The sequence below is a fragment of the Ambystoma mexicanum genome, chromosome 14, assembly GCF_040938575.1.
Source record: "Ambystoma mexicanum isolate Mex_15411 chromosome 14, UKY_AmexF1_1, whole genome shotgun sequence".
NCBI classification, from domain to species: domain Eukaryota; kingdom Metazoa; phylum Chordata; class Amphibia; order Caudata; family Ambystomatidae; genus Ambystoma; species Ambystoma mexicanum.
Window position 1 is genome coordinate 75039282 of NC_090940.1, and position 17662 is coordinate 75056943.

The following is a 17662-nucleotide window of genomic DNA, read 5'->3' on the forward strand; positions in this document are numbered from 1 at the left end:
TGCCGCAATGTTTTCAGCGTGGATGCAGGTTACGAAGAAGAAATGCGGTGAGTAAGCGCGGTATGCAGCACCTCTACATGTTTCCACGATAACCTGGAGTGTCTTTTCCCTCTTGCAGATGGATGAGAAGTTCTGGAGACAGAGTTCCCCCAGAGCGGCTGGGATTCAGGTAAGCGTTTGAAGCTCGTACAGTCTTTACAAATAAGCAAAGATTTGCTGAATACTTACTAATGCCTTTTTTCTGTTCTTTTCCCTTTTCCTTAGGAAGCGGCGTGCCGGGATCGGAATGACACCGCCGAAGATGCCCGCAGAACAGAAGAAGCGATGAATGATGGGCAGAAGCGCCGCAAGGTAAGGCTGTTCCTAACAGTGTTCTTGTTCTTGCAGGAGCTGAGCGCAGAAGAAAGATGCAGGCCTACTGGAGACCAATCCGAACACAGTGAGTGTCACGCTGCAGGTGCAGAAAACACAAAGCATGTTTCTCAGCCTGGGCGTGGCTTAAATAGTCTCTGGGTATCCCAGGTGTCTCTGGGCTGAACCACACCCAAAAGACTAGACTGCACATGCAGTTCTGGGAACCGAAATATGTGGGGGCATCCATCTTGTCCCCATCAATGCACTACAAGTCCAATCCCCAATGTTATCCTATGGGAGTGAGTGAGTCTGGTGCCACAAGCGCCAAGTCTGACTCCAAGTGGGTCTTTGGAGGGATGGAGAGGCCCTTGAGGGCCATATAGGTGATCGTGGCCTGGCTCCAGCCTGACATCTTGGAGGGCTGGGGACATGAGGGGCAGGAACCATGACATGTGTGATACTTGCAGGCATCTGCCTCAAAATATACCCTGTAGAGTGTTTTTTTTAATTTTTTATTAGGACTTGTTGCTTTCTCTGTTCGTGAATGTGGGGTCTTCGAGAGGAGGCCATTCGCAAGTCTGGTGTCAGATGACATGCGTGAATGGTCGGAGTCGAAGTGAAAGTCAATCAGACTTGTCCTCTCAATTCTGGTGATGGATAAGCAAAAAGAGATGTTAGTTTGCTTTCAAGACAAACTGACAGCATCCTAGGCGTTAACCTGTTCCCTACCGACTAACCGGCTCCATCCCACCAGATCCCCCATTTTTATAACACTTCAGCCACATGACTTCTAACATTGCAGAACCCTTACAACACGCCTTCTGGCATGCTATTCCCCCTCCCATAGTACGTCTATAGTGTTGATGCAGAACGATACCATGTATCATCATATGGTACCCTTCTAGGTAAAGATGACCAACTAGGTTCTCTTACAGGCCCGTCCACTCAGGGTCTCCATCCAGTAACTATTTACGTTCTCGATGAATGGTCCATTTTCCTGTCCGGTCTATGTTGGCGCAACCCATTTGAATGGTCCATTTTCCTGTCCGGTCTATGTTGGCGCAACCCATTGGCTCCAGTTCAACGGCTTTGTCCTACTGCCGCAAAGCAGGCAAAAGGCTCAGTCAGTGGTTTTGTTGCACATGTGCAGTTCATTTCCTGGCGGACAAGTTTAGTCCACGTCAATAGGGAAAATGGCACCTAGCCAAAGTTTGATAGAGAAAAGAAAAAACAAACACTATGGGTTGGGGGACATAGGATGACGTCATTGGGGGCGGGATATATATTCACTGAAAAAACTTTGTTAAAGGGATGTTATGGTTAAGTTGCACTAACAAAAACCCATGAAATTCAATGAAAAAACGTTGTTAAAGTGACACTATGGTTACAAGAAAACCGAAAAACCCTTGAAATTCGCCAGTTATGGTAAACTAAGCAACCATAACTTGCGCCACCTCCTTGCACTCCAAAGACAAACACCCAGAACATCAAAGATGACATTAAAAATGTCATTGATGACATCACTGATATCACATATCTGGACCACTTTTTGTTCACTGACATATCTAGGCCATGTGGTTTTTGTTGAATGATAGAGACAATTTTCAAAATCAGAAGGTGTTACATATGAAGACATTAACCTGGTTGTATGTTGTTAAGGCACTTACCTTAGCATTTGGCCTCAGTTCATGGTGCACAAAGATGGGAAAATAACCTCAAACACACAATTTGTGTACTTAATTGTAAAGTCTAATGTCACTGTAATATTTTGGTGGTGTTGTTTCGTGCTTCCTTACTGAAGTTTCCCTGTATGTGCCTCTGATCTGTACTTATCGAGGACCTTCATATGTATTGTTTATAGTAACACAAGTATGTAGTAAGTCTTGAATTATTAGCTATTAGCTATTTATTCCATGTTCATCAATAATGAAGGCTCTCATAAGATACCATTTATTATTTATTTATTTTTCATTTCTTTGATTGAGCATTTTCTTTATGCAACATTATGAAATATCTTATACACGTATTCGTGTTTGCACAGGCATGGAAAAGAAAACAAGTTTTCAGATACATTTTGTTTTAACAACACTCCCCCCTCTTCCCTCCCTCCCCCTCACCCCCTTGTGACAAAATAAGTCACTAGTATGAATCACCAGGGCAGTTGCGTTTACTCCTTTGGAGTATCACTTCCCCGGCTTCCTCTCATTTCACTTGTAGGCTTCGAGGAATGGCGCACATTCCATTTCTTCTCTGCTTGGGGTAATTTCGTGGAGGGCTCCTGTGATATTCTCCATCTCAGAGTTCTCTAGCTTTCCGGGCCCAGGTTGACTCTGATGGGAGAGTCTGTGATTTCCAGTTAATAGTGATGCAGACCCTACTGCTAGGAGTAGGAAATGCATCATATGGGGGGCTCGCTTCCACCAGTTTTCCTCCACTTCTAAGCCAAATAACATCATCCTGGGGTCGCACTCTCGGGTGATTCTTTCCACTTTTCTGATCCAAGCCAACACCTCTTTCCAGCATGCCTGAGTTTTTCGGGCAAGACCACCACATATGCCAGTAGTCCGCCTGGGCACCGCATCCTCTCCAACATTGGGGGCTTGTTTGCTCAAACATTTTGGACAGTCTTTTGGGGTCATATTTCCATCTGTGCAGCAATTTTATTCCATGCAGTTTATACTGGGCCTAGATGGAGGTTTTATGTGCGGATTTGCACATTTGAGACCAAAGCCGATCAGTCATCATTGACCCCATGTCTTTCTCCCATCTGTTTCTCAGGGAGACAAGATTGTTTCCTTTTGAGCTCAATCGGGATCTATATAGCTGCGAGATGAGGCCCTTCGTTGCGAGGGCTTCACTTAAAATGCTCTCCATTGAGGTGAGATCCCTCTGGATTTTCTCCTTCCATTTCAAAGTTAATAATGCTCTTTTTAGTTGTAGGTACATGAACACTCCCACGGGTTGGATTTGCAGTCCTGCTTCCAGGTCCTGAATAAATATGCATCCATTAGCCTTGACAAATTGTCCCACTCTTTCTAGTCCCGTTTTGTACCATCTCTGGTAGCACTGGGGGTCTTGGATTCCATTCCTGATGGGGGGGGGGGCATATACAACTCAGGGGAGATGGCAATGTCGTGAGTCCCCTCATTTCCCCCTTGTTCCACCAGAGCTGTAAGAGTGAACCCATCGCAAAGTGGTTGATTACACTGTTGGGGGAAGGACTTCTTTGGCACCCAGAGCCACTCTCCAAGAGTTACAGGGTGCATTAAGTGATTTTCAATGGCAACCCACTGTTTTTGTTTGTCCACTCTCAGATGTGGGACCAGGGTTCTCAGCTGGGACGCTCAATAGAATGTGTATAGATCTGGGAGTCCGGTTCCGCCTTCTTCCTTTGATTGGATTAGGGCCTTGTAGGCTATCCGCTGCTTTTTCCCTTGCCATAGAAATTTAAGGAGCATGATTTTTACGTCTGCAAAGTGAGATTCCAGGATGGTGATAGGGAGCATCTGGTATTTATATAGGAGTTTGGGGAGTATTACCATTTTTATGGCATTCGGGGGTCCCAGCCATGATATTGTAAGATTGGTCCATCTCTCCAGATCTTCTGTTATTTCTGAGATTAGCATCGGGAGATTTGCTTCATATAGCTCTTCTGGCGATTCAGCAACGTCGATTCCTAGGTACCTGTCATGATGCCTACCCCCGGGCATCCGGATCAAGCCCATCAGCCCCGGGAGCAGGCATCCAGACATTTACAAAAACCCCAGCAGCCCCAGCTAGGGGCTGTCTGGGTTCAGTCCTGGCGCCGTAGGCACCAGGCTCATAATAAAAATCAGTCCTGGCGCCATAGGCGCCAGGCTCATAGACATTACTTACCTCATGCAGACCATAATGCAAATAAATCCAAACCAACGTGAGGCCTGGATGGGACTATTTTACAACAGGGACTATTTTTTACTCAGGTGTGGTCCTGGGGAACTTCTTTCCTGGGACTACTTTGGAGGCTATTTAAACCACGCCCGAACAGCAGCACCTGCTTCGTGTTATTCTGCATCCAGCAGCGTGACTCTCACCGTGCCTGCAGCCAGCATCCAGTCTTCTGCCACGCCCACCTCGAATCCGGAGCTCCTAGAATAAAGAGGAAGAAAAGGACAAGGTTAGAAAACAAACTTATTTCAAATTCCTCACCGGATTCCGGATCCATTTCATTTCCCGACCTGGAAGTACATCAGTCCTGCACGCGTCGCTTCGCCAGATCCAGCACGGCGCCATACTCACCAGTTCTCACAGCATCTTTCTATCCAGCACTGTCTCCATCATTTCTTTGCCGTACTCCGGCACCTAGGGGCAATAGAATAACAAGGTGAGCCAAGGGAATCAACAAAAATCTCTTACCACCATAGACTTACCTGATTTACCACCGGCGGTATTATTCTCCATATCTTCATATGCCGCATCTGTAAAGAGGGAGAAAAACAACACGTTAACGCATGTAATAGTTACCGGACAGCGTTGGGTAACACAGACTCTTACCTGAACGCCAGCAGCAGCTACGAGACCTTCTCACGAACTCAGTTGCAACTTAAGGAAGGAAGGGGACAAGAGTGAACATCGGGCACATTGAACTCTTTGAACTTGATACTTACCAATCCCGCCTAAGACTTCAGAGTCTATGCTTACCGGAACTCTCCCAACGCCTTCAAACCAGTGAAGTAACTGGTATCTACGCGCCGCTGCAAGACACGCAGGATGGAGAGCTCATCTTTTACAAACATAAGGTGAGGTTACTAAGGGGATATCGGAGGTGATTAGTGGGGGAGAGCGAGAACAGTTGGGAGGCCATCACTAAAACCCACAGGTGGCTAATCCCTGTCTCCACTTGCAGGAAAATACTTCTTCGGGTCCAACAAACAAGACTAGGCGGGCCAGTCCAGACAGTCATCTCTGCACTACGCATCACGTTGATGGAGACCGCAGCTGTCCGGGTCCGATCGACACCCCTGTGGGGTCCAGGTGAGCGTAACAGTACCTCAGGCTCTGGTATGTCTTCGGGATTCCCGTAGTAGTCGGATTTCTTGTATCTGGGTGGTTGGGTGTCTTATACAGGAAGAGCGTCGATTTATCCGCATTAACTTTTAGACCGGCCCATTTAGCAAATTCCTGAATTGTTTGTAGCACTTTAGGTATGGCGGTCTTGGGGTCTGCCAGGTAGAGGAGTATATCATCAGAAAACATAGCCAGTTTATATTCCGTGTCACCAATTACAATCCCCCTGATTGCGTTCTCTTTCCTGATTACATTGGCTAGGGGTTCAATAGATAGAGCATAGAAGAGTGGGGACAGGGGGCCCCTGTCAAGTTCCTGTCACATTAAATTCTTTTGAGAGTTTGTCATTTGCCACCACTTTTCCCTTCGGGGCTCTGTAGATTGCATGGATCCCCCTTATGACTCATTCTCTGAATCCCATGTTCCTAAGTGTGGCCCAGAGAAAGTCCCACTCAACCCTGTCGAATGCCTTCTCTGAGTCCATACTAAGAAGCACATTATCCCCGTCTAGACCCCTGGAGTGCTCCATGATGTCGTTAGTCTTCCGCATAGCATCTGCTCTTTGTCTGCCTTTTATGAAGCCCACCTGATCTGGGTGGATCAGGCGGGGCATTATCTCTTCCATTCGTGTGGCTAAGACCCTAGTGTATATCTTGGCATCAGTATTTAACAGCGAAATCAGTCGGTATGATTTGCATTGTGTGGGATCTTTTCCTGTCTTAGGGATTACCACAATATGTGCCATGAAGAATAAAGGGGCGCTTTGCCAGTTTCTTGGATATGATTAAATAGACCGGCCAGGCATGGGGACAGGATTTTGACAAAGTGTTTGTAAAAGCCCATTCTGTAGCCGTCTTCCGCAGGAGCCCCACCAGGGCGGGTAGGTGGCGGGGAGGGGGGAAGAGTCTCTTTATTTCCGCTTTTACTTCCTCTGGGGTTATGGCAGATTCTAGGAGTGCTTGTTCTGATCCCTTTAAGCATGTTAGTCCCGCCCTCTCAATGTATTCATTCATCTCCTTCTCATCTAAACTGCCCTCTGAGGTGTATAGGTTGTGGGATGTCTTAACCTACTGGTCCAAGACCTGCAACATCACTGTGCATTGCTGGCAGCAGAAACCTCAGAAATGGCCGCTGGAAATCATGCTGCTCACTGGAAATCACCAGAAAGTGCGCAGTGACAATATGAAAAATAGGCCACTATCTTCTTTTGCCTATGTCAGTGGTAACACAGGAGACCACTGCCAAAACCCATCATTTGGCTGCCCACAGAGCAAAATCATTGCAAAAGAAACAGGGCTGTTTGAAAAATCTGTTTTTATTTGGTGTTAAATTTGCAAAAATCATGGCTCAAAAACCACCGAAAAAGATCCAACCTTCTTGTTGGGTGGTCAACATCATTCCACTTCAAGAATCTACATAAATATAAGGTCCACAGAAGTATGTGTTATCTGAACAAAGTCCACTTTTGAGGATTGCTTGCTGGAAGAAAGCTGTCAAAAATGGGTGTAATACCGTTACTCACCTCTATCAGATGCCAGCAATTTAAAACCATTTTGTGTAAAGTTGTACATTGAACCCAAACTATGCCAAAGAAAGACTTGCTATCAGAAGCCTAAGAGTGGAGACAATTCAAAACTATATTCTGAAAAGGCTTGAAGCAAGAAATGGTTTGATGTATTTGTGAAAAATGTGAGTTATATTATAAGATAAGACAGTTTTTAGACATTGGGTTTCAGAGTTAAAAGTTTCCCACACTGTGCTTCAAACAAATTCCACACCTCTCCCTGAACAAAGGAAACTTCCCCCTGCCCTTGGCTAAGAGATTGACAGGCTGGTGTCAAAAGGAACTGGGAGTGGCACCCTGGCCTATTGCTCTGAGTGAAGACAAAGGAGACCCTGAGCTGAATTGAAATTCTAATTCGGGTGTGACTGACAACAAACTGCTCTGCCAGGAAGAAGGACATGTGACCTCTGAGTCAGCCCAGCTCTGGAGGCGGACCAGACTGAAATGTGGATTTAACATTGTGTTAAATATATGTTTTAGAAAAATGCTTATAAGAAATTGCACTGAACTGACAAAAATGTGAAACTTTGAGATTGTTAAAATGAAAAATTCACTCACAGTTTAAGACTAAGCTGGAATCTGTGCGATGTTCTGAGACTAAACCCCGGAATTTATTCATATTGTAGCTACTGTGTTTATGCCAGGAACAAGATAAATTACAGAAATGTGCCCAGATGGGGTGTGCATGCATGTCTAAAAATTGGTGCAGAATTAATATAGAGAAACCCACCAAAAACGCGAAAAAGTTGTCATTTCTGAACCAAAGCTCTTAGGAAGATGAGAGTTGAACAGAAATGTACCTTAGGCAATCTGTCATGTAATTTATGTAGAATTAACAAGTTGTGAATATTATAAATATGTGTTATATGAAAAATAAGATATACTATACAGGGACAAAGGGGAGGGTTTTCCCCTAAGCCATAAACATGACACAGAAAGACACACTGCTCCTTTCTCCAATCAGGGGACAGGGAATCCTATGACCTATCAGATCTTTAGAGGGTTGGGCATAGAGAATCAGCCTCCCCACCCACTTTGGAAATACATAAATAGGGACTGCTGAAGACAGGCAGGACACACACACTTTCCACTTCTCAACTGATTTCTTGGCGAAGCACCCTGCAGGAAGATCCAGACATAGATCCAGAAACCAGACTCCAGACCCAAGCTCTAGAACCAAACTCTAGAACCTTGAAGCAGAGAGGCCTAACCCACAAGCTGAACCTTTTTCAGCTGGCCTTCAGAACCTTTTGCAACCTGATCCTAACCCCTAAACTTCCAAGGGGCATCTCAAAATCCAACAGCCTGGCTGAGCTGTTTTGCTGTTCTAGCTAAGAACCCTGTGCTAGAATCCAAATCCAGACCCAGAGGGCAGAGCTGTATCCAGAACCCGTCAGATCCAGTCCAAGAGGCCGCGCAGACCGCAGTGCCTTGCTGAGAGCAGACCCCAGTGCTGAGACCTGTCCGGTGGCGAGAGAAACCCAGCCAAACCCTTGACCAGATCTTTGACGGGGCCCACTCCATTCCAAAGCCATAGGAGTGAGTATCTAGTCTAGAACTGTCCATCTCTTAATTTAAAGTAACCTAATCCAACCACTCTAACCTATCCATAACTGCATTATTGAATCTCTTTTGTCTATCCTAAGTTCTTCTCTCTTCCACATAATCCTTGATAATTGTAGCATCAATCATCTATGCACTGATATTTTTCTGAAGAGAGACAAGTGTTTTGACGGAAAGAGATCAGAGCGGAGGCGCCGCTGTTCTGGTTTCTGCCCGTTGAGTGTCTTGCTTCTTCATAGCTCCTTAGTATAAGCCTATCCTTGTTGGTAAACCTTTAAAGCGCATCTTTCATTTTGAAATCTTGACTCTATTTCTGAAAAATCTACCTTCACAAAAACCTCTGTAACTTTTGAATCGCATGTCCTAGAACCTAACTGTCATTTCGAAGCTAAGATCCTAAGCTTTCTAACAAACCTAAAACGACATTCCAATTCCTTATAGCTTTGCCGTAATCGCGTCTCCCGCACGCGGAAATGTTGCAGCGAATTGCGTTTTGGTTAAATTTCACCACTTGTAAAAATAGCTGTTTCTTGTTTTCAACTGCTGAAATTCGTTTTCAATCTGATAATCATTCATGAATCATTGCTAGTGTTGACCTGAACCTATCCAAAGAAACTCCCACTTATCCTGAATCCATTTAGTGAATTAAAATCATTTTTAGCATATTTCACATTCATTGCAAGCACATTCAAAAGCATTTTGGCCTGTTTTAAAATCATACCTATTCTCTCTAAGCTTGCTGGAGGAACTGGGATTGAACTGCATTATTGATTGTATTCCTGAAAACTGTGTGCCCTCATTTCCATCTCTTCATATTGCATATTAGGGGGGAGTAAGAAATAACAAGGGGAAAAAGTGATTGTATGGTCTTTTGATTGATGTCATATCAAGTTTTATTTCTGTGTTGCATTCTTTCCTATATTGCATTTCCTTGAACTCATACAAAGTATTCTCTGCTACATTATTCTCCTATTCCTACTCCTAACTGATTAAAGAGATTGTTGATATTGTAATATTACCCATTGCTGATCACCGTTCATATTCATAAGTGTGCTATTCAGATATTCTTCTAGTCATAAAAGTGTGATATATATTGTTCAATTCTTCAAATAAACCTTTTTAATTTGCAAAACAAACCTACTTCTTGGCTCAGTGAGGTCAGGGAGATTCAAAGAGAGGGGTGTTATATAAGGGTTCATCATCCAGATTTAAAGAACTTTTGACACAAAAATATATAAATAAGGGTTTCCCTTGGGCATCCCATACTAGGCATTGACTTAGTTGGAATGCTGGATTGAAGTCACTTACAAGGTGTTCGTAATATTGGGCAAAATGGCCTGCTAGTTTCCTCTGGGGACTGTACCCGATCTTCCTCGTCCGTTTCAATTACATCCACCCATCTCTCTGCTCTTTGGGCTCTTAATCTAGTGGCCAACATCTTATCAGCTTTATTGCCTTTTTCATAGAATTTTTGCTTCAATAGTTTTAATTTCCTCAATATGTCTCCCTTCCCCAGTAATTTGAGTTCCTCCCTTTTTTGTTTGAGAGTTTGTAGGTGATCTGCGCAATATGACCCCTGGGCATGTAATCTTCCCTCCAGGTTCGAAATTTCCTTCCCCAATTTCTCCTCCTTTTGCCTAGTTCTCTCTTACGCTTTGCCCCTTCCCTCATCAAGTGGCCCCTCCATACTGCTTTATCTGCTTCCCATACCATTGTAATATCTACCTCACCATTACCATTTATGTGAAAGTACTCCTCTATTGAAGTCGTCAATTCCTGTGAATAGAGTTTGTCCTTCCACAGGAAGTCCTTGCAGCGCCATTTGGAATCTCGATGGTTGAGCCCTTCCATTTCCTGCCTTGCTGCGACCATATCATGGTCCGACCAGCCTATGGGGCGAATAGCACTGTCCCTGATTGTAGATCTAATTTCCCTGTTGACCAACAAATAGTCGATTCTGATAAATGTATTGTGGACACCTGATCTGAATGTGTACCACTTTTCATTTGGGTTAGTTGCTCTCCAGACGTCTACAGGCCCTTTTCATTAAGGCTGGTTCGGAATCTACTACCCTCCTCCCTGGGGAGATCTTTAATTATCACCTGTGTTACTTGTCTATCTTTTCATGGGTCAGCCCATGTATTAAAATCTCCTCCCATCACCACGGGGCCTCTGGCGCTTCCCTTTATGGTGGATAGAGTTTTCTCATTAAAAGCCCCTTGGCCTTGGTTGGATGAGTATACTCCTGCAAAAATGATCTGTTGGGTTTCCAAACGGGAGACCTTTCTCCTCTTTTTCCCCCCAAAATTGTTCTCCGTCATTAATAAGTGATATCTGAATTAATGATATCTTTACACATAAATACAATACAACCATTAACTCTAAAATATTTTCACGCTTATCCAGCGTATCTATAGAGTGTGCAGGGGATGGGAGGACTCCAATCTTGGGTCCTCTTTTCTGTTTGGGTTTCCCATTCGCCCTGAACCACCAGAAGCCTACCTTCCATTGATGCCTTCACTACTGGACTTTTCAATATGATTTGTTTCTTTATCATCAAGCCTACTCCCTCTTTCTTTTGGTCTGCGGATGCCCAAAATGTTTGCCCCAAGCATCTTCCCTTCAGTGGTTTCTCTTCCCCTGATTTGAGCCTAGTCTCTTTGATAAAGAGGACGTCTAGAGTGGCCCTCTCAAATTCCCTCACTAACAGTGCTCTCTTTATGGGGGAGTTAAGCCCCTTAACATTGAGAGTGCCCACCCATAATGTTGCTTGCTCTGAGCTTGCCTTAGATGTCATCTCCTTCTCTATGCCGTGTCCCATCTTTTCTGCTTGTTCCTTCTCATTTTGCCCCTTGGCCTTGAGTGAGCTGTCATTCGGTGCAACGCCCAGGTAGTTTGTCTCCCCTTTCCCCCTTGTTAACTGTAAACATAACAGAACCCTCTAACTGAACCACTGGCATTAGAAGTGTCCTAGGTCCTTTGGGTTGAGATGGCCTCTTTAAACTGAGGGCCACTGGGGCATAGACTCAACCCTCGTTGGGGACTCCCTTTGTTAATCACATGACTTATATTTGTTACTTTATGTGTCTTTCGTATTCTTTGCTCATTATGTTCAATACTGCGTGTATTTTGTATCTGTGATATCAGCCTCACTTTTACCTTTTCATGGTGGCTTGGTAGGCGATGCCGGACTCAGCTTGGCGCATTTTCTCCCCACCTTGCTTCTTTTTCACCTGTGTGGCGGCCCCTCCGCTGTTTGTGCTCGGGGCGAGTGGGCCCCTTGGGGGTCGACAGGGCCTCTGGCTTAGTTATAGACTGCCAAATGTTTCAAGACCTATTTCGCATCCTCGGGGGGCGGGGTGGCACTCTGTGGTCTTCTCCTTTGTACTCAAAAGTCAGGTCGAAGGGGTAACCCCATCTATACCGGATAGAACGCTCAGTGAGCCACTGGGTGACGGGCCTACATGCCCTTCGTCCCAAGGTAAAGCTTGATAGGTACTGAAATATCTTTATCTTAGAGCCCTGAAATTCAACATCTTGCAACTGCTTCGCTTTGATAAGGATTTCAGATTTCTCTTTGAAGGTGAGGAATTTCACAACTATTGAGAGTGGTCTGCCCCCATACGTTCTTCCTCCCCTATGAGCTCTCTCAATTTGTACCTTCTTGCCTCCATCCGCCTCGAAGAGCTGGTTTATAATGTCTTCAACCTTTCTCTCAACCTGGAGTGGGGTTTCTCCTTCCTTTTCCTCCAGTCCTAGTATGCGCAGGTTTGATCTCCTTTCTCTTTTCTCCATATCGTCCATTTTGAGGGACAGTTCTTTTCTTAGTTCTATGTCCGTCATTCTCGCGTTTAACTTAATTTCTACTAAGTCCATATTGATCTGGTTGTGTTCCAGATTTTCAACTTTTCCTTCAATGCTTTCTACCTTACCTCTGATTTCCGAGATGGATGTTTGAATTTCTGACCGCAGAGCCCTGATCTCTGCCATAATCCCAGCAATGTCTTCCTTCGTGGACAAGTTGCTCATTGTGAGGGTGTCTGTGCAAGCGGACACAAGCTTTTGGGACGGTCTTCTTCGATACTGCTGTAGCCTATCTAGGGTCCTTTCAAGGGGGGGGTCCCGTTCTGTCCATTTCCCCTTTTGGTTGTAGAACCTTGATGGTGCAGGTGGCTGCCCCTCTTATCTCTGACCTACTTTCCAGGGTTATCGCTTGCTGGGATCTTGTGGGGGCTCTGGCCCGTTGTAGGGGCTCACCGGTTAGTCTCTTGGAAGGGGGGCCCTTATGTCCGTTGTTTCTGTTGCTGAATTAGGTCCCATCCCCTGCAGGCAGGGTAGGGCGGGGGAGTCTTACCACCCCAGTGGAGTGTATCAAAGGGGTAATTGTCTCCTATGCGCTCCTTTGGGTCCTATTTAGGATGTTAATTCTGTTGCGGGCTCAAACAGTGTGTGGCTTCGATTGTAACCTCATTTCAAAACATTTCTGGTATCCAGGGCCTTTTTTATTGTTGGCTTGCGTGGAGAGGGTGCCAATGGGCCTTTGCTTTTAACAGTTCTGTGGGAGGAGACATCTCTTGCACCCCGCGCCGTGACCGCTCCCCCCCCCCTGAGGTGAATGTCCTTATCCCTCCTTTGGTGAGGGCTGGTGCCTTAAGTTGACCCTGGGTCTCCTTCGTGGCACAGGTTAGTCTTCCCCGGGCAGAACGGGACCCAGCAGCCGCTCCGGCCAGTTACTGGTGTGTGCTCCCTCTCTCCATCGCAGTGCCCTCACCCCTCTATATTGCTGGGTAAATAGTAGGGGCGCCTCTCACCTCGTATTTCTCTCTTGCTGCGTGTTCCTCCGCTGCTCCTCTGCCACGGCTATGGCGGCAGGTGATTCCCCCCTCGCGGATCTTTCCACACCGGGTTCTGCGCCGGCTCTCCAGGCCTCCTCCTCACTTGCAACGGCGCTCAGGTTGGGTGTCCCCGGTAGGGTTGCAGAGCGGTGGCGGCTCCTCCGCGACCCTCTTCCTCTCTCCGTGTGCTGACTACTTCTGGGTGCTCATTTCATACAGCCCTTTAGGCGGCTGCCCCAGCGCGGTGGCTGGAAGAGTTAGCTCCTACACGGGGCACCGCAGGTTTGTTAGGGCTACTTCCCTTTTGCGGGCTATGCGCCTTCTGGCGGATTTGGTGTTGCCACGTCTCCGAGCTAGAAGCTCAGTGGCACTCTCTGTGCTGGTTCACTCTTCGGGGTTGCGGCAGGTAGAGGATGCCTCCTCACGTCCTGCACCAGCTTCACCTTCTCCGGCATCCGCATCTGATGCCCCATGTCGGGGCCCCGCTCATCATTCGTCAACCCCGGATTGAGGTCTTATCTTCTCCCACTGGGACGGCACCATGCCCCGATCGGAGGCTAAGGTGGGTGTTCTGCAGGGGGCTGCGCGGTCGGCCTTTGTCCGCGCATCACGTCCCTTCTCTCCCCGGGCCTCTGATTTTACGGTCCTGATCACCCGCTCTGTAATTCTGCAGGAACTCTGCATAGGCCCCATGGGCTGTTACCAACTCCCGGGAGCCTGCCAGCCTCTGCGGGCATTCACCTGTGTCGGTTGGGAGACTCTCGTGAGTCACTTCCAGCTTGTTCATTTGGTGCCTCTCACAGACAGGCTGCCATACTCCAGGCCATGTGGGGGGGGAGCCTCGCCTCGCTTACTTCTTGTGTTTCTTCACGATTTAATCGCCGATTTGGGACTTCTGCAGTTTTGTTTATGCCTCTACACATAAATCCACCGTTTGCCTCGTAGAAACATTTTCGGGATTATCTCTTTGTCATCTTTTTTGTACCTCGCTACGAGAGGAGCTGAGCTTCAGGCAGCCACAGCCTTCTTCGCCCCTTCGCGGTCTCCACCATTCATTATTTTACTATGCAAAATTACCAGATTAAAAATATTGTACTTCTATATTGCATGCTGCAGTCATTGTCGATGTGTATGTATAATTAGGTTCCTGTATTTACAACAACACTCAAATATCATGTTTTGTTCAGGTGAGTACATTCTTTAATACATAAAGTAGTTCATGATAGGTCTCCCGATCACCCTGACATCTTGTTACTAACATTATAAACACAACCCCTTTTAGAGACCTTTTATCAAAATTAATTTCCTATGTGATGTCATCGGTGATGTCATCAATGACATTTGTGATGTCATCTTTGATGTGCTGGCGTCAGTCTTAGAAGTGCACAAAGGTGGCGCAAGTTATGGTTGCTTAGCTTACCATAACTTGCAAATATCAAGGATTCTTCAGTTTTACTTGTAACGCTAATGTCTCCTTATCAATGTTTTTTCATTGAATTTCATGGCTTTTTGATAGTGCAACTTAACCATAACATCCCTTTAACTAAGATTTTTCAGTGGATGTCATGGGTTTTTACCAGTGCATGCTAATTTCTTACAACTTACTAATATCATACTTACCCCAATATAGCAACAGTTATGTCCAATTTACAAAGTTTCACCTTCAAACTCTGCCATTGCCCACCTTCTAGCATCATTTTTAACACTTCTATACACTTTTTGCAACATTGTCCACTGTATTTGCGTCCGTCGACGTCCGGGAACGTCTGACATGATTGCAGACCCTCCGAACAGCCTCACGTGACCTCATGTGCGCGGCATGATGACATGTTCGTGAACGCATCTGCACTTTGCAATCGAGTCCGTGCTTCGCAAACGGTTCGGAACTGCACTTTCTGCTGATCTAGCAACTTTCAAGCTCAAAATGTACCCTTCACCGCTGCTACATCTATTCTTACTCATTATCCACGAACTAGCTTGCACAGAGAACATACTTGGAAGAATATTAGCAAAACTGCTATTTATCTTAAAAACTGCATCATCTACTGCCATCCCTTCTCCCCAAGAGCCACCATCACCACTACCAACTGCAGGGCGAACACAACAAAAAAAAGCACAGCACTTCCAAAGATAATGACGAGGACCAAGAAAAGGGGGTAGAGGAAGTGCCTACCTCTTGCACCAGGAAAGAATCATGGGTGTGGCAGTTCTTTACCACTGTTGGGAATGTACCAAAGGCTAAAGCTATGAAAGTGAAATGCTCTCAGTGCAATGTTATAGTCAGTCGCGGTCTCCCTGGACAATACTCCTACGGGACCACATCCATGCGCCACCACACCAAATCCAATCACTGCAATGCTCTCAGAAAGGCTGTTCCTCTCTTAGCAAATAATAGGCTATCTTCCTCCACCTCATACAACCAGCACCGAAACCACATAGCCTACTTTTGTGGGGCACAAAATCCCACCACTCACCTTGTAAGCAATAAAAGAAGCTGTTGATCCATATCTTTCGAAGATAAAAGTCCTCTTCATGTACTGCAACACACCACTCTGCAGGGGGGAGCAATTTCAAAGTGCTTTTGGAGCTGTAATAAAAGAGCATGAAAAACACTGTCCCCTACCTTAGATGTAATTCGATGTAACACACGTGTAACATCCTCCCCTGACCACCTCCATATTACTGCTTGGTGCCTATTCCCTCATTTTCTTCCCCACCTTACACATTATGACCTTTCCCCCCCAAAAAATGTTTTCCTTCAGGAACCACATCTCACGGTTAAAAAATAGAATTAAAAAAGTAATATAGAATCCATCTACTTACATGTTCAATAAAGTAGATTAAGTCAATAAGATTCTATCGGCCGAACTTCAAAGGGCTGCGCAGCACTGATTACTTTCGACCACCCCCAACACTAACATCACTATACGCTCAGAATTAGCTACACCTATTTCAATGACGTTAGTGGGCAACGTAGCCAAACGCACATGGTCATCACCAACATCATATCTTTATGTTACACAGAACAAGGAACTTACACACAAACATCCACAACAAATGCAAAACGTTAGTCGGTTTTTACAGAAATGATAGAAACATTTTATTTTGAAGACAACAGCAACAGTGGGGACCGTAAGAAATACTTTTCATTTTGACACAAAGATGAAAACATTCACTTAAGTCCACAAAACCTTTGTTAACCTTTTTGAACACAGTTCATAGCTACCGAATGTCTCAGCATTCACATTTTCACTCAAACTGACACTGTAATCTTCTACTGCCAAATCCAATCATCGATACATCAATGCAAGTCTTTGCGTTCTCCATCAAAAATTATTTTCCTTAAGCAACAAATAATCTGTGCACATGGTGCTCCATTATGCATGGAGAAAATACTGCTTTAAAATTGAAATAAAAGCAACACTTTCACATCCGCATTTTTCTAGAATTTATATGCGACCATGTTGGTTCTTGTTACTGCAACCGCACGTAACATGTATGACGGCTACTCTTTGAAGCAAAATTAACATTCATCCGTCACAGCATTTATCATATGGCAGACAGTACACTTTCCACACTTCAATAGCTTTCACTTAAAATGTTGCTTAAATTGTGTTTTGCAAATCAATTTTTCCGATGTTGTAAAGGACCAACCGCTTCGCAGCACAGTTTTCTGAAATAGAAACTTTACTTTCCGATGTCTGCTTTTAATACAGTGAATCTTATCATTTATTTGCCAATTGCTGACACATTTGCTCCCACAAATTCTTAGTCCACTGTTTTGAAGGACACATAACAATGCCACCCTTCATGTAGTGTTCACAGCGTGCCCGAGTCAGTTTTGTTTCTGGAAACACATGCCAGAACAATTAACACTATTACTGGCAAACAGTGTATTACGAAAACAACCAAATATTTCAAGTGAACCACATATCACAAGATTTACTTCCATTTTAACAGTATCAACGCACCCATTTAAAATACATTTTCTTTCAAAAATAATATCTGCGGTGCACACAGGCATGTATTTCCCTATACGTCAATAGTAATGTGCCCCCTGCTCTGAGCTATATAAAGCATGCCCCTAGCACTCAGTTGTAGTGGCAACATCGAATGTATCATGAAGAAAACTAGTTTGTCAGATAGAGCTGCAGGTAGTGTGTTTCCACGGGCCGGACAGCCTTGTCGATAATACAAGCATCTTTAATTTCATCCTTAAAGCAACCACCAAGGCTGCACACGTTGTCCAGCATAATTGCTGCAACTTCAAAGAATAACACTGACAAAACTACAAATGCAG